Source organism: Alosa sapidissima, chromosome 2 (assembly GCF_018492685.1).
Source record: "Alosa sapidissima isolate fAloSap1 chromosome 2, fAloSap1.pri, whole genome shotgun sequence".
Classification (NCBI taxonomy): Eukaryota; Metazoa; Chordata; class Actinopteri; order Clupeiformes; family Clupeidae; genus Alosa; species Alosa sapidissima.
In genome coordinates, this window is record NC_055958.1 from 39,127,472 (window position 1) to 39,151,087 (window position 23,616).

Genomic DNA, 23,616 nt, shown 5'->3' on the forward strand with positions numbered 1-23,616 from the left:
TTTAGCTAGGAATTATCACTGCATCTGTCAATGCTAGCACTAGAGGATAGGATTTTGGCCACCCATTGCTGTTTTCAAAACGAAACTCTATATAACTCACAGCAAAGAAATGGTCTAAGATGAGGAAAATGAAAGTGATGTTGGTGAAATGCAGTAGAGCAAGAAAGTCCTCTTTTTATGATTGCTATATTGTCCATATATTGCTCAGCTATACTGAACTGAAACTGAACTGAGCTGTAATACTGAAAGTCCAGCAAGAGATGCTCACAGCAGACAAACAATCAAATCTGATAATCTGACCTCTCACTGTTCCTGTAACTCCCAGCCCTGCAAACAATCAAATCTGATAATCTGACCTCTCACTGTTCCTGTAACTCCCAGCCCTGCAAACAATCAAATCTGATAATCTGACCTCTCACTGTTCCTGTAACTCCCAGCCCTGCAAACAATCAAATCTGATAATCTGACCTCTCACTGTTCCTGTAACTCCCAGCCCTGCAAACAATCAAATCTGATAATCTGACCTCTCACTGTTCCTGTAACTCCCAGCCCTGCAAACAATCAAATCTGATAATCTGACCTCTCACTGTTCCTGTAACTCCCAGCCCTGCAAACAATCAAATCTGATAATCTGACCTCTCACTGTTCCTGTAACTCCCAGCCCTGCAAACAATCAAATCTGATAATCTGACCTCTCACTGTTCCTGTAACTCCCAGCCCTGCAAACAATCAAATCTGATAATCTGACCTCTCACTGTTCCTGTAACTCCCAGCCCTGCAAACAATCAAATCTGATAATCTGACCTCTCACTGTTCCTGTAACTCCCAGCCCTGCAAACAATCAAATCTGATAATCTGACCTCTCACTGTTCCTGTAACTCCCAGCCCTGCAAACAATCAAATCTGATAATCTGACCTCTCACTGTTCCTGTAACTCCCAGCCCTGCAAACAATCAAATCTGATAATCTGACCTCTCACTGTTCCTGTAACTCCCAGCCCTGCAAACAATCAAATCTGATAATCTGACCTCTCACTGTTCCTGTAACTCCCAGCCCTGCAAACAATCAAATCTGATAATCTGACCTCTCACTGTTCCTGTAACTCCCAGCCCTGCAAACAATCAAATCTGATAATCTGACCTCTCACTGTTCCTGTAACTCTGATAATCTGACCTCTCACTGTTCCTGTAACTCCCAGCCCTGCCCTTCTTCCCCCGCCTTGATGTGCTTATAGGGTTGCCAACTTCCTCAACCTCAGATGAGGGACACTCAGCCCCAAATGAGGGACACTTTCACCCCCCCCCCCCCCAAAAAAAAAAGAAACACTTTATATTCAGATGATAATAATGACAAAGTAAAAAAATATACATTTTAAATATAATTTTCTTAAGAAATAGGCTACTACCGATTTGATGCTGTTTAACGTATTAATGGTGCACTGTCACGTTAAGAACATTGTCTAGGCTAATACACATTCAACATATATAAGATTTTGCCAGCTCCATTTAAATGTACCCTATGGCTAGTTCCCAAAATCTAACATTGTTTGTACCACATGTATAGCACAATATTAACAATGATAAGCATACTATTAAGTTGGTATAAACAACCTTCATTCCTTTGGAAATAGAAGCATGACATGATGCTAGCTAGATATTTTCTGTTTGCAATTATTATGAACCTGGTAGCCACCTAGCTATCTGAGTGGAATGTATTTCAATTGGCATATCATGTGCTTCACGTAAATGCTTAGTTTAAGGGAAGCAAATTATTGAAGACTTCAAGACTCACCAATTCCATTACACAAATGCAAAGACCACTCTTCATACACGCTGGAGCTGCAGCCCATGGGTCTGTATCAGTGTCCGCAATCCACCTAATGGCAACATTTTTTTAGGGTAATTTGGTCTTTGCATTCATCCCAATCCGTGAATTAGTGAAACACACTCAGGCAACAACAGCAGCGCTCGGGGAGCAGTGAGGGGTTAGGTGCCTTGCTCAAGGGCACTTCAGCCATGCCTACTGGTCGGGGTTTAAACCGGCAACCCTCCGATTACAAGTCCGAAGCGCTAACCAGTAGGCCACGGCTGCCCCAATGCTGCCTATCTGGCCTTGGTTTTGAGGCTAAAACACGATAACATACCATGTGTTAAAATGAGACACTTGGCAGATGCTACAAAAAAAAGGAGAAGTCAGAACATCATTTGGGCAGCCGCGAGCCGCACAAGAGGAGGCAAAGAGCCGCATGTGACTCGCGAGCCACAGGTTCGCCACCCCACTAGACTATCCCTCTGTTCCTTCCCTTGACTTAAATTAACTTCAGGGCGTCTGCTGACGTGTTGTGGTCCGGTTTGCCCTGTCGTACTTGAACTGTCAACCTATAATCATAGGTTCTATGACACTTCTAAGAATTGGTTGTGCTGGTTTACTTTTCTGTGTAGTATTTATATTTATGTCTATGTTGTACATTGTGTTGACATCCCAGATATGGTTGAAGCACGTGTGTAAGGCACCCTGGGATGGGAGAAGTGCAGCTGGTGATTGTGTGAGGGATGCAATTGTGCGTGCAGCGAATGGGCAAGCTTCCTGAAGGGGAGGGCAGAGTGATGGAGTACCATCACTACAGTTGAGTATGCCCTATGACTGCCATACCAACAGGCCTGGCTCTTTGGCATTGTGGTCAAGCTGCAGGGTTAGTTAAACTTAGCATAATATTGTCACAGATAAGCTAACCACATAAGCTAAGTGTTGTGCTAATGCTGAGAACAGGCAGATTGCATCTTTATATTTGGCCATATGATGAGACATATACTAAGGTTAATATTTGACCAGGTTCGTAGCAGAAGATTAGACTAAGCAATAAGCCCCTAGAGGCTGGAACTATCAGTTTTAGAATATACAATGTCCTAAACTGGAGATCCAATGTAAGTTCTGGTCTCAAGCATGAGTGATATTTTTCCTGTCACAAGTTCACATCTACTCTTGGCTGCCCATATTTTATTTTGGGGAAAAAAATATAATAGAAACGTTGCAGTAAAGAACGCTATACGTCAATTGTAGCAATCAAAATAAACTATTGAAAACAAAAATATTGAAACAGAGTTCTTAATTTGTGTTTCTTCACATTGCATTGCAGTAGACAACATAATATTATCCTATAGCTGGTTTTGATACTGTCCTGTATGGATGGTAGCTACAGGACATGCTTTGAATTCATAATATTTAACAATACAGCGACAGATCAGATGGCCAGAGACTTGAGACTTGACTTGGACTTCTGGCAAAAGACTTGAGACTTAATTTGAACTTGGCCCTCAAAGACTTGAGACTCGACTTGGACTTCCAAAAAATGACTTGTGAACATTACATTTACAGTACATCTATCCTGCATTTCATTATAGACAAGGTTTTTCTTGGTCAATGGCGTAATGATTTTTAGAGGGATCGTGATTTTTGGATCAGGCGCCAGACCACATCTTATGTCGTTAATTGCCATACACCTGGGCGCAAGGTTTAATGAAAGTGGCGAGCATGGCAAGTAATCCGTCACTGACTTAAGTAAGTATAAGTATAAGGGCCCGTCCCAATACCTCCCCTACCCCTAGATTTTTGCCCTAACCCTCATTTTTGCGCGTGCACGTGTAGGGCTAGGGTGTCCCATTACTTTAGGGAGCAAGGGGAAGTGCTATTTTCCCCTTAAAATCAACCCTCAAAATATAGCCAGGACCGATGTAGGCTTAAAACGAAGTGGGAGATGAAATTACCCAGGATACCGTGCAAGCTCACCGAGCATGCCACATTTTTCATATATTTTCGCAAATAAGCATATTAAAATTTCGAAATATGTTGAATGTTATGTTAGTTTGATGCACATCTGATGGACTGTTGAGTTTTGAACACTAATGTTAGAAAATATCTCACGAAGCTATCTGACGATCATGATATCTGATGAGTGCTTTGAGAGAGTCCCATCAAATAACTTTATTTATCTGATCTGGGTAGTTTCAGGCTACTACCGGTAGACACGTCGGCGCTGCGCGTGACGTAGGTGAGCACGTTCGCTACGCTAACTTGCATATAGTGGTGTTCCAATTCATAGGGAAAGATCTTCACCTCCACTTCCCTTGTCAAGGGGGCTTTAATGTTGAAGGCAATCAAAACCAAGTGGAAGTTTTAAGGGGGGAGAAATGGGACGGGCCCTAAGTATATATACTCTTTTGATCCCGTGAGGGAAATTTGGTCTCTGCATTTATCTCAATCCGTGAATTAGTGAAACACAGTGAGCACACAGTGAACTGAAGCACACACTAATCCTGGCGCAGTGAGCTGCCTGCAACAACAGCGGCGCTCGGGGAGCAGTGAGGGGTCAGCAGTCAGGGAGCAGTCAGCTGTGCCTACTGGTCGGGGTTCGAACCGGCAACCCTGCGATTACAAGTCCGAAGCGCTAACCAGTAAGCCCTGGCTGACCCTAACTGGGTGTAAGATATGAATAAGACTTGCGTCGTGCTTTGTGTCACGTTACGCCGGGTGTAGGATGGGGGTCTAGGTCATCAAGAGCTACAGTAACCATGGTCAAAGGACTTTCACATCCTGACATGTTCAAGCAATTTGCAAGGACCAAGAGAGCTATATTAGACTTTGCTCCCTAGTGAAACTTTCGGTGGCTGTGTGTGTGTGTGTGTGTGCGTGAGCACAATTTATTTATGTTTTAATGTGTTTTGTTTGGCTTGGCTGTGTGTGTGTGTGTGTGATGAGGCAATATGAGATTGTTGTTGAAATTTCCCTTGACATCCTATAACCTTTCTCTTTTAAACAGGAACCAACCTGTTTTTGCTGTCAGCGGCAACTGATAGTTTGAGCTGAGCAGGATATCTGCTATGCCTGATATGCCCTGTTTCATATTGCCTGGAGACAGTTCATAGGGAAAATAATAGGCTGTCAATAGGGGTTAGTTGATCGCAACCAGCAACTAAAGCCAGGCTACCATTGTGACAAAGCAATAAGGGCAGGGAAGTCCCTTTCTTTCTGTCTTTGTGTATGTGTGTGTGTGTGTGGTGACCAGACTACCACTTTTCTTTTTAGGGGGGTTCACCACCTGTCACAGCCATGCCAGGTTCCCCAGAAGCCACACCTGTGGGGTGTACTACGAATCTCGATTAGTGGGTTAGCGAGGTATGTTGCGCTCAAAGCCAGGCTATGCTGTGACACGAAAGTGGATCTGTTTTAGTGTCGCTATATCACCATGGTATCTTATGCTGTCAACCAAACCTGGTCGGGAGGAGGTTATGTGCTAAGTTATAGCTCAAATCGTGTAATCTACCGCACACTGACCAATCAATTGTCTTAAAAACGAAGTAATCTCACGTGTAGGATTCTGTTATATATCTTACAGGTGGAGCTCCGTCTCTACTAACATTTTGGATCTCGAATGCGCTTTAATAGTGCTGTGCGTGCAAATATCCCACTATGGACGTGCATACCATACAACAACTGATGACAATTGATTTATTTGATGTTATAGGTTAGACACAAAAAATGACCGCAGTGTAGATTAAGCTATCGCTCATGAATGCGGAAGTAATTGTTTTTAAATAGAGGCGGTCTTGTGCGTCTCCACGTTACACGATTGGCCAAAGTCATCCCAACACCGAGAACGCGCACAGAACTGAGCTGAAAGCCTAGTTTGACAAATATATCACATAACTGCAATCGTAGTATCACTTAACGTATACCCCTGAGTCAAGGCTTTGTCAAGCCTCGATATGTCTACATAGCCTAGATATGTCTAACGTGCTTTGTAGTATACCCCACCAGTCACTCACCTTCAGACTCAACAAATCCCTCAGCCATGCCCATCAATCAGTCCCTCACAGCTCATGTGTCCCTTTCACTTTCCCCTGAGTACTGGAATTCCCTACACCTGTGTTGCTCTGGACTCTAGCCCTATATTTACCCCACTTCCCCAGTACTCCACGTCTGGTCTCATCAGAGAATGACACAAGAACTCTCTGCTCCTGTCTTCCCACGTTTGTGCTTCTTCTCCAGTTAAGTTGGATCGTTTCTTTGGACTACCTTATTATTTGAACTCTAGCTGTGCTGTGGACCTTTTTGCAGGATTTCTGTTAACTTTGTGTTTCCTTTCCTTTCCTAAGCCTTGGGCCTGCAACTTCCTTGTTTCATGTTGTGATCATTAAATCTGAAAACCTAGATCTGAATTCTCTGTCTGAGTCAGTGTGTCCTGACCCACAGCCGTGTAAATCACAATTATTTATTCAAGGCCTTCACACAACCTGGGCAGCCGTGCCCAGCAGCTGTGGCCTACAGGTTAGCACTTCGGTAGCTCTCTTGCCAGCACTGCTCTTAAGGCATCGGGAGGGAGGTTACCAACGTACATACTGCCCAGCTACGACCAGCTGGATAGCTTTACACACGTGTGCAAGTGTTAATTTAACGTTTTAGAACCACGTCTCTTGTGGTTTAGTTTATTATAACTTATTGTGTTGAAGTGAGAACAACAGGCACGTGCAGAGAAGGGGGGCTACAGGGGCTCTAGCACCTGCCCTTTTGCCCCTTTGATGTCCAAGAGTCCTTTTGACAAGACCCGTTTTTTACTTTTTAAAATTTGTAATACTTTCGCTAGTTCCAATGTGAATATTCGCTAAAATGTCTCATTAATAGTTTGTGAAATTAGAAATTTACAAAATTAACAATTTTCTGTGTTAATTGAAATGCCTTGCGGCCACCAATCTGTGACATCATACATTCAGTGAACTCTCAGAAGGTGCACGCAGGCACAGTGCTGCAGGAGACGTTTGGGAGCACGGTAAGGTACTTGGCAGTTAGCCTATCTGAACATACAATAGTATTCAGCTTAGAGATAGAGAATAAAATGTTTAAAGTTGTTTCATGTTTAATGACGTAGGCTATCAAACCCGTTTTAACTAGTGCTGTCAAACGATTAAAAAATGTAATCACGATTAATCGCTGAATTCCTATAGTTAATCACGATTAATCACATATTTTATCGCATGATTAAAATTCTATTATTTTGCATTTCTGAACTTTCCAGGAGTCCATGTTAACAATATAAAGCAATTATTGTGTATCTTGATTAGGATTCAAATGAAAGCAAAGGAAGTTACTTCATTAACTTAACTTAGACGTAGGTCTATTTGATTATTTCAAATCAAATTTCAAAAGATGTGCAGCAGACCTGAGGCAACACAATATATTCTTCAGAAATATAGCTAATAAAGGGCATAACAAACATAAAATACTATATTCATTATCTTTGAGTTCAGTTGAAAATAAGGAACTTTTCGACATGAGTGCACTGCCATTTTATAGGCCTACAGTCTATGGTGCTCTGTCACTTGCCACACACATCAGCACTGAAGTTTTTAACAGGCAAACACTGGATGCACAATGGATTTTATGGAGCGGCATCGACCAAATATAACTGAATCGTGATTACACGGCGGCAAAGTGCGATGCTGGTGTGCAGAGCTGTATTGAAAAGAATGGAATCTAATGTACAGTTCATGAATGTCGAAAGCAGAGTGCATCGCACTCATGTCGGCATCGGTGTCCACAGCAATTTGAAACACCATTCAGCAGACTGGGAGTTCAGAACTGCGTTGGTGTTTATTGTACGAATCTACTCTTTGGCCGGCTCGTAAGCATAAACAAGTGTGTGCAGCATGCCTTTACGTAGCCTACTAAAGGCGCATCATCATATAGGCTACATTTAATCTGCACCACGCCCCGTTTTAGCGGAAAACAAGTTAACATACATATATCATTGATTCTAATGGGAAAGACAGATAGCCTAATCACACCTTGACGTTACATCTAGTTATTAATTTGCAGGCCATTCAATAATTTTACTAACACGGCAGTTATAAAGAATTATGTGTATGTAACTTACTCATGTCGAAACGATGTAGGCAACATTACAACCCATTCAGCACGTACTAGCTACACTTACCATATCCCATGTAAAACGGTTAGCTTGCTAGCTAGCTAACTGTGGGACTTAAGTATAACAGGCATAGCCAATTATCTCACCTAGTTGTAGGAAAAAGGCTACGTTTATATTACAAGTGATAGAATGAATGTGTGACTTATGTTTAGTTTGACTGTTCTACATTCGTGACACTCCTGTTAGTAGGCTAAACTGGAAAGAGCAAAAAATAGGAACGTAATGGTCACATTAATCCCATAAACACACAGATAACTCTTACACCAACCTTATTTTGTGCCTTTTATTCACGTTTGTTTCAAGATTTAGTAAGTAGAACCCCTTTTCGCTCCCCACTTCTATGCAGCATAGGGTTCCATTATCCAAACAGCTCCCTTTCCCCTAAAAGGGGGCGTGTACATGCAGCACGGTCTAGCTAGATCCAGTGTGGTGTTGTAGTTGTTCTAACGTTACTAGTTGTTGCAACAGCTTGTGAAAAAACTACAAAGTTTGAACGTTAATCTCGCGATAAAAAATCGACGCCGTTAAAATAGGTTTACGTTAACGCCATTAATAACGCGTTTAACTGACAGCACTAGTTTTAACCATGTCATGGTCCATCCATTTCAATAACCTGGCAGCTTCGAAAATCTAAGGCTCTAAGGCTGAACGTTCATAACATATTCTGTTTAGGTTAGGCTTATACTATGTTATAGTAGCTTACTGTAAGTTAGTAGACCTAGTTCATAAAACAGAGTAGGCAAACCTTTTCTAAATCGTCATAAGCCGACGACATAGGCTATTGTAGTTGTTTAACTAACCCAATTCCACACGTCGTTCTCTGTTTACAGTAGGCTACATTACGCGTCATTTCACTCAGTGGCCACACGCACAGCACGTGAATCTGCAAGACACCAGCTTGCTAATGGTGGTAGTTCACTGTGATAAACATTAAAATTATAGCCTGACAAGCCAGACTAGGCAATAACATATTTGCTGCCGCTATGTGCGTCTAGATTTCTAGGCTATTAAAATTAGCTTTGAATTTAATCAATAAGATGAAAGATGTTTTATTTTGATATAATTTGCATGTAGCCTATGTATTCTCTATTGGGTTGTAATCAAAATTAAGTTTTAAATAACGTTTTCTGAAAATGTTGTTCCATGTGGCCTTTTTTTTCATTTGAGCCCCTGCCCCTTCAATGGTCTCTGCACGCCCCTGGAGAACAATATATTTGGATGCAAGTTCCATCTTGGCAGCTTTTATGCACAGGGGAAGGCCTTAAAAACCTATACCATACTTCAAACATTCAGTATTAATTATCATTAATCCATTGGCTGTGTGGGTTTGAGTTTATGGGAGTTTGGCTTGGCTGTGTGTGTGTGTGTGTGTGTGTGTATATGTATGCACTTCTGATAAGGCTCTGAACAAAATGAGGACCTCTTAATGGACTTTGTTTCTTGACATCCCATTACCCTTTCAAACAGGAACCAACGCATGACTGTAGCCAACAGTAACAGCTTATCAGCACTGAGCTAACAACACTGTCCTAAATGAACACAATAAAGTGCCTAGAACAGGATATCTGGTAAGCCTGATGGTGCCCTGTTTCATATTGCCTGGAAACCATCTGGCCATCTGACAGTACAGAGGCCAAACAATCTGCTGTCAACGGGGGTTAGTTGACAGCGACCGCAGCAACGAAAGTCAGGCAACCGTTTGGGTTGGGTTTGAACCTTAACTGACTGCCTGGCTCAAGTTATTCTCAGTTTATTTTTTTCAAGGCGGGCAATAAAGACAGAGAGAGATTTCATGTGACTAGAGTATTGCCTGCTTTTCCAGTGATATCGGAAGGGAAGGTCTTAACTCCAGCTAGAGATGTTTACTGCAGACCAACTAATAATGTGTGTGCTCACGTCACTGAGATTACTGTATGCCAGTAACATATTAGCATCTCTCATTATCTCTCTCTCTCTCTTTCGTTCTCTCTCTCTCTTTCTCTCTCTCTCTCACTCTCATTCTCCCTCTCTCTATATGCATGATAATCTCTGTGAAATGTGAAACTCCTACACCATGACGGCTTTGTCATGACACATGCTATTTATACAGCAAGAATAACACCTGGTGGGTGAGAGACGCAGGATCAAAAGAGAGGGGAAAACAACACAAGATCAGTGTGATATGTGGCCCCAAACCAGAACTGGTATTAGGATGGTTCAGCAGCAATAACACCTTGAATTAGATCATGAGAAACTCGGTCAAACACTCAAACTCGTATTGGTGTGGGTTGTGGAAGGTACAATGGGACATTTGAGAGTGTGGGGAAGTCCAAAGGGCAGGTAAATTCCCCTCAATATCAATAACATACAGTATGACACTATCACATTGGCATTACAGAACTGAAAAAAGATAAGGGGTTGATTGAGAAAGGTCTGATATAGCCTGGCTAACGTCAGACCTTATCTCATTGAGATGGGGTCTGGGAACTAGACATTAATTTTCTCGTATTTGAAACGTGGTTTACGAATGCCCAGAGCCGTTTATTGGGCGCTACAGAGGTCAGATGATAGCTGTCTGCGCCAGGGGTTTCTTCCTCTGTCTCGCTGTCCTTGTGAGCAAGGTTGGAGTTCTCTCTGCAGAAAGTGTGATCTAGTCTCGCCTATAAGTGATTGGAGTTCTCTCTGCTGAAAATGTGATCTACCTAGTCCCACTGAAGTTCTCTAAGCTGAAAGCATGATCTATCTAGTCTCATCTCTAAGTGATTGGAGTTCTCCAAGATGAAAGTGTGATAGTCTCATCTACAGAGCTGGACAGTAACGGAGTACATTTACTTGAGTACAAGAGTAGCCTACATTATCCCTAATAATCAAACAATCTAGCAAACTGACTAGCAACACCTACCTAACAAACCAACTAATTTACATACTTGCTAAAGTACTTTCCTCCATAGAGTACCTTTGAGATCACCCTGGACCATAAGACTGCATGACCAAGCCTCAGTCCTTCTAAACACAGCGAGCTGAGATCCCACTCGTCTGAGCAGCACTAGGTGAACTCTTCCACATGTAGTTCCACAGCCAGTTCACAAGGGCACAGTATGATGTATAGCTGATGTTTACATTAAACATAGATTGATCATCAAAAGGCTATGACAACAACAGAGAGAATGATATATGTTGACTTGTATGATAGTTTCCGTCTTACTTGTAACACAGTGAGTAACTGTTTGCACATTAATTATGAATATATTTTTGTTTTCACAGTAGTATTTTGATCATGTCTGAATGCTGAAACACATAGATAAGGCTGTTTGAGTGCAAATAAAGCAACAGAGTGGTATTTTCCACATTCCCCTGTGTGTTTGTGATAATTTTCTAATGCCATTAAACATTAACATTAGTAAATAGAGTTTATATGTTTCTGCTCAGTATGTGTCACTTCTGCTTTTTCTGTTTCAGCTGCATTTGCAGCTGCACATAGTTGTAGTCTGTATGAAACTAAAAGGGACCTACTGTAGGTCAACAAGCATGCAGCTCTTGAAAAGGAACAAAGTAGGAAAAGAACACAATTTGACAAGCGTGACCTATTTTTCTGGAAAAAATGTGCTGGACTGGGCGGCGGTCATATTTTGTACCGCTCTGCGGTACATCTAGTTTTCTCCATGTCAGTGATATGAGATGGCTTCACTAACTTAGCTTTCATTTCAATCTCATTGTTATTTCCCCCCTGAAGTTTAGAAAAACAGAGGTAGTCATTATAAGATATGATTCAATCTTGGTTTTGATGACAGAAGACAAGGCTGTTTGTGAGGAGAAGAGATAAGCTCTTTGAGGGGAAAGTTATTGAAGGGGAAAGGGGAAAGTTACTGGAATCAAATGTGTGAACTGCTTTCTTTACATATGTTCCCAAGACAAGGGAGTGGGAACTAGTGTTGTGTGGTTGGGTCATTGCTGCTCAATGGACCCTTTCAAGAGAGTTCCATTCTCAGCATCATAGTTGGCCCCACAAGACTTCCTTTTTAACATTCCATATGTTATCTTAATGCAGAGGAAGTAGATTGAGGCCCAAATAGAACGTTCAAGCATTGTTTTTGTTTTTATTGATGAAAGGGTCTATATGCGAAGCTACAGAGGCCACCTGAGAGCATAGACACGCTGCCCACAGGTGCACAATAAGGTTCAAAGTGATTGTAAAGGCAAAGGTTAGACATGCAAAGTATTGCAAAACATTTAGTTGATGTGTTGTTCATATATGAGGCATAGAATGACTGACTATGAACTCATGTAAATTCCTGATGATTCATGAGATAGTAAGGAATGAAGTAATATGTAAATCATGAATTCATTCATGCATAAATTCATGATAATGTATGTACCCTTAAAATGTGTCTGCTATTTACAGTATATTCAGACATGGGCAGTATTTCAATTATATGTATTTAAAATACATATTTAATTACTTTAGCGTATTTTGAAATTTGTATTTTGCAGGATTGGAAAAACTCAAATGTAGTTTGTAACAAAATACTTTGAGGGATTGAATTTGAGTATTTCAACTACTTAAATACTTCTCAAATAAGCCAAAATGTCATCACTCAATTAAATATACTACCCGCATAACCATGACAATATGCAATGCTTATCATAAAGCCAAAGGCCAGAATCTTGGTGAATCTGGTTTTAAGAATAGGCTGGGTGCCTGGAGATATCCTTTGGGCAATTCCCTGTATTCAACTGTAAAGCTGACCTAAACATTTCATTACCTTTTTGGAAGAAAAGCATGAAATGTTTACACATTTTCCATTTTCCTTGCTATGGTATGCCACATTTGACCAACTTAAAGGTGGTAGATGCTGGGGGGAACTGTGGCGCAACAGGCTACAACACCCATGCCATGTACGGGTCCAAGTGCCCACGGGGACCCAGGTTCGTATCCGACCTGAGGTCATTTCCCAACCCCGTTTCTCTCTCTCTCTCCCACTCACTTCCTGTCTATCTTCACTGTACTATCCGAATAAAGGCAAAAGGCCAAAAAATATACTTAAAAAAAAATGGTGTCTTCTATTACGATCCCCTTTGAACATGTGTAAAGTTGAAAAAAATTAAAAGAAAAGTCAATTGTGGGAGCCAAAATGGCCAACTTTATCACCCTTCTGTAAGGACAACATGGGGTGTAAACCCAATTTGTTTGTTTATGTCAATTTTTGTCACCCTGTAGACAACTTAAAATGTTCTGCATTTCTCATTAGTGGGTCACTTTGATACTAAAAGTATGATTCTATGTAATGACTGTATGATATCTGTACTGTCCCTGTGTATTTCTGTGTGTGACTGTATTTAGAGATAAGCAGGAATATTATAACTTTGCAGTGTTTCACTGTTCTGCATGGCTGCGTCAGTAGCTATCTGCTCCGGATTGCCAGGTTGCCACTAATCAGTCTGATTCAGTGTAGTCCATGTGAGATGGGATGACCAACGCCATCTCCCGTCAGCCTGGAAGGATACTTAAACCCTAACTATTTCCTTGTCTAGTTAGAGCAGCTGATGGATCATGTGAAGTCATGCTGTCTCTCCCTTGATGCGCATCATTGTAAATAAACTCTGTTCCTGATTTCTCATACTATTGGTCTGACTGGGTCTCTATTAAATCTATGGTATCAAAATTACCATCAGTAGTTTCCTTTGTTACAGTTGATTCCACGGTTGCAAAGCCTGCTTGTCAGTTCAATCATTGTTTACAATGATATGGGATGGTGATTACATTTTTTACCAGATCTACTTCATAGGTGCCTCAATGTACAGAATTAATAGCCCCCTGCCAGCCAATCAAAAATAGTATTTCTTGTCTCTTGGGGGTACATTTTCAATAATATGCCTTATTAGTATACTATGATTATTGTGTGGGTATTTTTGTATTTCCAAATTACTAATTACTTGTATTTTAACTACATTTTTCACATCAGTATTTTGTATTTTATTTTGTTACATTTAATGAGCCAGTATTTGTAATTTGTAACAAAATAGTTTTTGATGTATTTGTGCCCACCTCTGAGTGCTCTGTGTGAGTGAGTGTCAAGCTGATGGTGCAAATGAGTAAGTCCAACAGTGGAACTAGTAAAACTATAGAAAAACTATATATATATATACACATATATAACTATATTAAGAAAAGGTATACGTGTGGCCACAATTCGGCTGTGGCATGGAGGGAGGGGCTATGCATATGTGCTAATATAGCACACAAACAGTGAGGCAGTAAGTCAGTGGTAAAAAGTTGCTAGTGGACAGACAGTACCCAAACATGGAGCAGGTGAAGAGGCAGACAGACTATGCGGAGAAGTCTATCTCTCCTCTTCCCTTAAGTTAAGCATTGAACAATTCAATGGCCCTGGGGACAAATGACTTTCTCAGTCTGTCAGTTGTGCAAGGCAGTGAGCGTAGTCTCCAGCTGAACAGGCTCTTCTGCTTTACAATAGTACTGTGGAGTGGGTGACACTCATTGTCCAAGATGTTGATCAGTTTGTTCAGGGTCCTTTTGTCAGATAGTGAAGTGATACACTCCAGTTCAGCTCCGACTACAGAGCCAGCTTTCCATACCAGCCTGTCAAGTCGCCCAGCATCCTTCTTCTTTGTGCTTCCTCCCCAGAATACCACTGCATAGAAGAGGATGCTGGCAACAACAGACTGGTAGAACATCCTGAGCAGCTTACTGCACACATTGAAGGGCCGCAGCCTCCTCAGGAAGTACAGCCTGCTCGGCCCTTTCTTGAAGAGTGCGACAGTGTTGGCTGACCAGTCCAGTTTATTGTCCAGGTGGAGACCCAGATACTTGTAGGTGCTTACCACCTCCACATTGATCCCATCAATGTAGACTGGTAGCAGAGCGGGCTTAGACCTGCGGAAAATCCACCACCATCTCCTTGGTCTTTGAAGTGTTAAGTTGAAGGTGATTGAGTTTGCACCATGAATAAAAAATGGAAATTATTATCCCAGGAAGTCCCAAAAATATGACTTGAATAGAAGTTAGTTAGTTATTAACAATTAATTGATAAACATTTAGAATACTTTGAGCACTGATCCAGTCAGCATAGGCCTCTTACATTGTTTGCAGGTAGGCCTACATTTCATTCCATTTTCGATGGTAAACGCGAAACAGCGCCAAAACAACCACCAGTGGCAAAAAGAGTATTACACGTGTACTGTTAAAGTGATGGTTTGGAGTAATTTCACCCTAGGGTCCTTTGCACCATGATCCCGAGCCAAACACCCTCCCAGAACGTGTTTTCCCTTGGTCCAACCCTGGTTGAGTAGCGCTGTCAGAAACGAATGACTTTCTGCAGGCGTAATGGAACCAACTTTTATCTCGTAAATTACCCCACTAATAATGCCCTGAATGGTACGCAACTTCTACAGTAGTACAACTATGTTCTTTACTCATAAAACGAGGCATTGGGAGGGTGTTTGGCTCGGGGTCATGGTGCAAAGGACCCTAGGGTGAAATTACTCCGAACCATCACTTTAAGACTCGCCATAGAGAATGAATGGGGGAAATTACGCAGAAAACCGGACTCTTGTAGAATTCATACTTGATTCAAGTCAGTCTAAATGTGTTATTGACTATAGGCTAGTTTTGGATGCTTTTACAAACATCCCACAGGGGGAGGGAGTGGGGCATTATGATACAGGGGTGTTTGCCTTGTCTGTTTTGTCCTCTTGTTATTATTATTATGTGAGGAATATTTGTTATGGTAATTAGGGCCCGAGCCTAGACACATACCAATACCATGGCAACAGAAATAATGACAATTACACTGGTCACATGATCAATTTTAACATACTTTTTTAACATACTCCTCCTAGACGGTTTCTCAGATTCATGTGAAATTTGGCAAACAAGAAGCTAAGATGTCACTGATGTTAAATTGTGAAGGAATTTTTGATATGTTGTAATTTTAATCTTGCCACATAAACAGGAAATGTGTCATAAAGTTGCCATTGAATGAAAGTTGTCATTGAATGAATGGTCTGAAACTTCTCAGGTTAATAGATATTATGATTATGATGATATCCAGACACCCAAAGGGCCTGCCTGGCATAGCGCCACCACCTGGCCAAGCAGGCAATGTGCTTGAAATGGACAATGCCTTAACTGATTAATCTGACACTTTTCCGGTAATTTTCCTATTTAAAACTTCTCCTCTCAAGTTAGAAAATGTAACAAGACTAATGGAAAATGAAACGTGGCGATCAGTGGCTTATTCCAGAAGTTGAAAACAATTAACAATGTAGAATAATCCCTGACAATGTCAAGAATGTAGATAGATAGATAGATAGATAGATGATAGATAGATACTTTATTGATCCCCAAGGGGAAATTCAAGGGTCTCAGTAGCATACAGACATCACACACATATAAACATATAACTAAACTCCACTGTACAATAAAGACAGTAGAAGATAAGAAAGATAAGAAAACTAACAAAACTAAATACTAAATACACTATATAAGTTAAATTAAGATAGTCCAATGTGCTTGAGGGTGATTAAGCATAAGACGCTTGTAGTGACAGGGCCGGGACTGGTAAGGTGCTAAAGGGAGTGATTGTCATGGTGAAGGTGCAAAATGTAATCCAACCATAGTCCTTTAGTTATGTGTGCATGGCAAGGTGCTCAAGAGAGTGAGTGTCATGGTGAAGGTGCAAAAAGTTGTATCATGAATCGTTCAAAAGTAATGACCAAAGGAACTTTGGGTCATTTTAAAAAACAGCATTTTTTCAGACTCATTAGCCTGTTTTTTAAGCTTCCATATCTCAGACAATAAAGTAGATACAAGCTTATTGTGCACAGTAGTTGCTGCTGGATATCACATAGTTGACCTGAAGTAGGAGGCAAATCCAAGATGGTCAGGTGGGATTTTTTTTAAAAATCTGTTGATTTGGCAGGGAATGACCCAATAGAGAAGTGAAACACAAGATCATGTAGCATGTGATCCCCCCCCCTCCCCATGTGATATGCCATTATGATCATAGTTTCCCCAGGTCTGGGCTGGATATCTTACTACATGACAGCTTGTGTCAGGAGGATTCAGTATAAATAAACTTTGACCTTGAATTGGATCCTGAAAAACTCACTGACCTTAGTTGAACACTCAACTGATTAACTCATGCACATGAGACTGTGGGGAAGTCCGACGGGCAGGTATAGTAGGGCCTCAGAAACATTACAAACATCACAAACATTATGACACATCACATTGACATTTCAGAACTGAAAAAAGACAAGGGCTTATTGAGAGAGGTGTTAGAGACATAACAGACACTAGTATCACTATGACACACAACAGTAATAATAGCATGTGATAGTAGCTTGACAGGTAGTAGCTGGTTCAGTATTGTGTCTGTATGCTTTATTGCCTTCTGCTCCTGACACTGACCGACGTTATGATTAGCAGTGAGGGCCAGACATCAGGGGCATGACTCCAGACATTGTAGCCAGCAGCTGATGACCGCAATGCTCCTCATGAGACTGGGCTCACCACATGCAGGAAGCACTTCACGGGGCATTGGTCACTGGATTTTGTCCTTTTTGACATTTTCCTTATCTAGCCTACAGCAAGCGCACACATCAACAATAACAATTAAAGTGTTCTCGTTGACTGAAATGGAGGGAAATCTGTGATTTTGTTTGATATTGACATGGCAACGAACTGCGAATGTAACAACAGAGAGGGTTAAAGCGAAGTAGGATCTTTGGTAACAATATTGTGCAGCTACGGTTACGGAGTCAAGTGAGGTGGAAAGTCATATAGGCTAAATTACTCAGATAGACTCACAATATTACATTTTGAAAATGAACAAACTAAAATAAAATACATTTGAATTAAATACTCATTAATTCATTTCAAAAGCTGAGCCGCATCAGAGGGATCAAAGAGCCGCCAGAGGCGGCCAGAGGGACAGTAATTGTGGACATGTAATCAGCACGCACGCGCGCGCGCGCGCACACACACACACACACACACACACACACACACACACACACACTCACACAAACAAACCCTCAAGTCATTCTGTCTGAACACAGTATTTTTTTTGTTGACAGTGCTTGAAACTGTATTAAAACTGCTGACATTGTTTCAAGTGCTACTCAGTGTCATGCAAGTGTATATGTGGCCAAATGAAGCTAACAGTTCCTGCATATGTTGTACATTTATTTATACACATAGTACATTATAAATGCACCATAGACAAGTAAACTTGCACAATCAACTCGTAGAACTGACATGGAACATATGATTAAATGTTGCATTAGGACATTTGATCAGAAATAAAAGCGTGGTGAATATCATATTCATAAATTATACTTATTAGTGATGCCAACCTTTTTAATTGTATGTGTTGACTAAGATGTGCAGAAGTGTAACAGCTGGGTTTATACATCCTTTCATATATTTAGACACTCCTTGTCTTCCATGGTCAAATATATGCTCTGTAACCCACAGTCCTCCACAGTATTGTTGAAGTAAGTCAAAAGTCAAAAATTGAGTTTGTAAAGAAAAATGCAAACACTGCTACTTTTTTGAAAAGCCTAACATTCCTTTTTCTTGACTTTATGTAAAGGTATAACACAAACTTGATCAATTTTGATCATGTTTTGATTTGAAATTGAATGGGCAGTGTTCCCAATGCATTAATATTATGGAATTAACAGCTACAGTATTCTAAGGATTTTTGAGCTTTATTAAATTGTTTAAAACACACTGCTATTATTCTGCACTTAACTATATATTGTAAAACGACCTAGAAATATGATTCTGGGGGCCAAATGTGTAGGCTGCGCATAAAAGTTTGGATAAAAAGTTGACGTTGTTCTTCCTCGTTCAGACGCTTTTTGTAGGCTACGTGAGAACAGTAAAGTTTCCGTTTTCTTTGGTCTGGTAACTTTGTGTTTTGGCCTCTTCAAGAAGTCATTACAAATAGGCTATCCACTCGAAATCAGCCACCTAAACAGTTGCTGACTTCTCACGGAGATTGCACTCGATTAGTCCAATTCAATTTGTTTTGAAGTTAATTGGCGGCCTATTTAAAAAGAAAAACATTAACATTAGGCTATTCATTAGCCTAAGCTGATCGAATATTAGTTTACCTTACAAGTTATAGCCTACGAAAGCCTCAAGTGTTACCGCCTGCGTGAATAGAGCAACTAGAAGCCTCAAGTGTTACCGCCTGCGTGAATAGAGCAATTAGAAGCTGCGCTGTGTAGCTCAAACTTTAAAGCTGATTTTCTAAGAAACTATTTTTTTTGCTGAGATGAGGATAGCCTTCACATTTTAAACAAACGGAATTGAACAAACAACCCCTTGTTTTAAACCCTGAGGTCTGTGGATTATGAATAACCAATAAACCCATTTTTTACATTTTGTCAAACTAGACTCATTTTGTCGTGGCACTCCCCATATTTTGATTATGCGTGTGGCTCATGGTACCACAGGGAACCTCAAATAGGCTTCAGACATCTCAAAATAAATGAATAAGGCTTATTTAAGACCTTCCCATAAGACCTCATATGGAATGGCAGCTGGGTATGGTACATACAATTGTTTATGGGGATGTTCCCAAATACTTCAGAAAATAAAAGCTGGGCAACTGTTGGCAAAGCATGTTATGGTCAGTTTTATTCCATGTAGATTTGGGTTTGAGAATTACGTGAAGACAGTAGGGTGGCTCCCCTGCCAGTCCCCCATTCATCAGTATTGCCCCCTTTCTCAGTGATATCGGAAGGGAAGGCTGGAATTTCAGCCAGAGATCCTTACTGACAATCCAATAAATGCCCAGGGCATAGACAGTAAAGCATGCCACAGAGATGAATAACAGGTGACAGATTGGCATCTCTCATGACTCATGTCTGGGTAGACTCACTTTCTCTCTGTGGGTGTATGTGTGTTGTTGAATGACTGAGCCTGTAGCTTCCTCTGGAATGTGAAACAAAACTTCTATATGATGCCATATATATATATATATATATATATATATATATATATATATATATATATATATATATATATATATGAAACCAGCCTGAAACTATATTTTTAAGTTAAAAGTATATATATATATATATATATATATATATATATATATATATATATGAAGCCAGCCAGAAACTATATTTTTAGGTAAAAGTATATATATATATATATATATATATATATATATATATATATATATATATGCAGTGGCGTCGTTAGACCTGGGCATTCGGGGCTATAGCCCCGGATCCTCTAGGGATAGCCCCGGATCTATGGGCCGTCAACAACAACAAAAACTCTAATCGTGAATGAAATAAATAGCCCCATAGAAGAGACTTTTGTGTTTTGTGTCCATTGTGTGCATTAACAGCAGCGCAAGACAATCTGACGTGATCTGGGCAGGTTTAGAATCATTTGTTGCAAAATGTTGCAATTTCAATTCTCCTCTACGCTATTACGCATTGCTGTTTCGTGCTTAGACTAACTAGCCTTAGCGAAATAAGTGTATAAGGACAAATGGATATTAGAAGTTTATTTAGAGAAAAAAAAAAGGGCAGAGCAGGGACAAGAAGTGGAAACTCTTCAGTGTGTCATCATCTCCCGCAACCCAGGAGGACATTTCGATCAGCTCAGTTTCAATATATCGTGATTTACTATTGAATCACATGCGCAGTAAATAAACCTGACCTCGTTTGAGGGGGCTTCCAAGCAATGCATGTTGGGCTTGATTTTGACAGAATGGAACTTTTTCTTTGGGCAAAAGTTCGTGATATACAACCCAAATGCATTGCTTTCAAGGCACCCACACTCTAAAAAATGATTCAGAGGTTAGTAGATAAAACTTAAAATGAAGAACATTTTCGACATAAAAAAATTAAGTTTGCTACTTGTACATGTATAGGTGAGTTGACAATTTATTTTAAGGAGTTTGTAATACTGAAAAAGAAAGAAAGCTGTCTCAACTTATTCATATATGGATTTTCAACACACAGTCTTGCTTTCACCTAACAATAGAAAGTATTAAGTTCCTGAAACTTGTAAATCTCGTGACCAAACTTATAAAGCTAATAACACGATTGAACGTTCAGGACCTTCCAGACCACGCCTGAGAAGTAACAGAAATTATGGCACAGGATCCTGTAGCCTGCATCGAACATCACAGGTACGTGCAAAGTAGTCTAGCCTACTATTTTTGTGTTTGTTTTAAAAGCAACAGCTATCAAACAACGGCACACAGTGCGTCAAAATCTTTGTCACGTGACAGTCAAATGAAATTAACGCTACAGCTTGCCCTTTTGCTAATTTGAATATTTGAAAAGATGGATTTTAGCTATCTACAGACAGTAGCTATCGTGTCTTCCAAGCTAGCTGCTGCTTGCACGGTAATTAAACCATTTGAAAAGATGACTTTGGTAGCTGGCGTCTTCAAAGTTACCTGCAGCCTGCCCTTTGATCATTTGGAGTTAGTAAAGGTAAATTTAGCTGTCTGGTGTCTTCAAATTTCACCGTGGCAGCTGTATTCCGCACTTAACATTTTAGCATTGCTAGTTCTAACACTGCACGTGTTTGAGGATCATATTTGGTCGTCCTAGTTAAGCCTAACATTGTCACTATTTATGAAGGTTTGTGGGCCATTTGACATTCTTAGCTTAACCTGAACATAGGCCTAATAGGTAGGCCAACATTTATTTATTTTTGAAGTTTGAGAAATATTATGTGTCAATCCCTGCAAACCATGTAGATTTTGTTCATTTTGTTGTTTGTCTTGAGGTAAATTTTCTAACATTGTGCCTTTCTTTTATACAGATAAATGACGAATTCAGACGGAGCTCTACATTCATTCATTGCACAACTGGACCAGTTGCCATTGCTTTAAAAATAAACAATGCTTTCAGAAAATTTAAATTGCTGTGTGCTTTTATTCAGACAGAAGTGAAGTAAGTTACTATAACTTAAAAAGATCCATGCAAATTGTTACCTTAATTTTTTTTAAGTCATTTCAACTCAAGTTGTTTTTTGAGTAAATATTGTGAGACTTTTATAGTGAGAAGAACTCAATTAGTTTAGCACAATCAACCTGATTTGTCCTCTAAAAGCTTAATTAAGTTGAACCAACTTAATTATATTAATTTGATCATATAATATAATTCAGTTGTTCTAACTATATAAGTCTCACAATATTTACTCAAAAACGGCTTGAGTTGAAATTACTTAAAAAGATCCATGCAAATTGTTACCTCAATTTTTTTAAGTTGAGTAAGTGTATTATTTTTTAGAGTGCATAGCCCATTAATTGAAGGGGATGACGTCCGAAATGTTTATCCCGAGACGAACGCTCACACCTGTCAAGTGCACGACAGAGGTGCATGACGATGTTTATTCTACAGGCTATTTTAATGTGATATTTGGGGTGTTGTATGTGGTGCACTTTGGCAGAAGAGACGTTCTCCTCAGGGGCGCCTGCAGGAATTAATGCTATGGTACGCACACCCATCCCCCCCCCGCAAAAAAAATAATTCACTCGTGAACAATATTTGTCCGTTTTAGGTCCGTGCATTGGTCAGTCAGCAAAAAAGTAGCCTACATAGCATAACAACATCCACATGCAATAATACAACGACAACGTCTACAATGACCTATTCATTTGGACAACTTGATAAAGCCCTATACAGGCTAAAGTTACCTTTAGTTTTGTTCTAGCGTAACGTGACGTCTGGCTTTAGTGCAGTCTAACGTTCTGACAAGCACACCAATTGCCTACCTTGTCCATCTGGAATAACTCCTAGCGTTGCTGCCTCCATCCTTTCTGTTTTCGTTGTTTAAAACTTGTGATATCCATGATGAGTATTGAGTTCGTGAATTAGCTCAACATTGTGTGCTGATAACCATATAGATAGCCGAGTAAAAGAAAACAACAAGTAGCCTATTGCGTGGCTTCATGCGTATTCTCTCTCCTGCTCAAACATAATGTGTTCACTAACTTTACGTAATAGAAAATGGTAAATAGCCTGATGGCATGCAGCTAATGGGATACTGTACATAGTTGGGAAGGTATGGTAGGCCAATTTGGTGTGAATACACACACACACAAGGGACATTTTCTCTCGCTGTTGAGTAGCCTGATGGTACGCACAGTGTGTACGGACGTACACCTGCAGGCGCGCCTGGTTCTCCTTACACGGTCTTTAAACATCAAAATATTCAGAATGCCTTGACGTGAGTCATTACGATTGGCCTTCCTTTTCATTCTCAAAGTAGGTTAAAATTGCATGTTCATCAGCACGATTTTCAAAATCTCTTGGGGGAGAAACCCGCGAACCCCCGGACAAAAAAGAACTCTAACTTCTGGGCTCTAGCACCGAATGTTTTAAATAGCTAGCGACGCCCCTGTATATATATATATGTATATAGTAAGGATATATATAGTTTCTGGCGTCGTCATTTGTCATGCTGGATAACAGCTAAACCTATCCTATAACCTATCCTCTCTTCCTGACTGAAAGAGCTTTTTTCTGTCTTTTCCTTTTATATATTAAAGGTTTTCAACCTAAAATAAGTTATTACAGATGTAGGCTAATCTACTTACAAAACTAATAAAACAGAAAAAAGATAAAGAAGAAGCTATTAT

At 40.2% G+C, this 23,616-nt stretch overlaps 2 long non-coding RNA genes across 4 annotated transcripts; both read left to right on the forward strand.

Moving 5' to 3' along the window:
- The first annotated feature begins 3,437 nt into the window (after positions 1–3,437).
- Positions 3,438–22,351, forward strand: LOC121692145. The gene is made up of 3 exons (XR_006025234.1): positions 3,438–3,538; positions 16,170–16,174; positions 22,339–22,351. It is a non-coding gene; the product is annotated as an uncharacterized LOC121692145 (long non-coding RNA).
- LOC121692064 lies at positions 20,830–21,893 on the forward strand. 3 transcript variants are annotated; one of them, XR_006025227.1, is made up of 3 exons: positions 20,830–20,889; positions 21,077–21,150; positions 21,795–21,893. It is a non-coding gene; the product is annotated as an uncharacterized LOC121692064 (long non-coding RNA). The 3 variants fall into 3 exon arrangements; XR_006025226.1 differs by lacking the exon at positions 20,830–20,889 and having other exon boundaries at positions 20,897–21,460; XR_006025225.1 differs by lacking the exon at positions 20,830–20,889 and having other exon boundaries at positions 20,897–21,150.
- Positions 22,352–23,616: the final 1,265 nt, after the last annotated feature.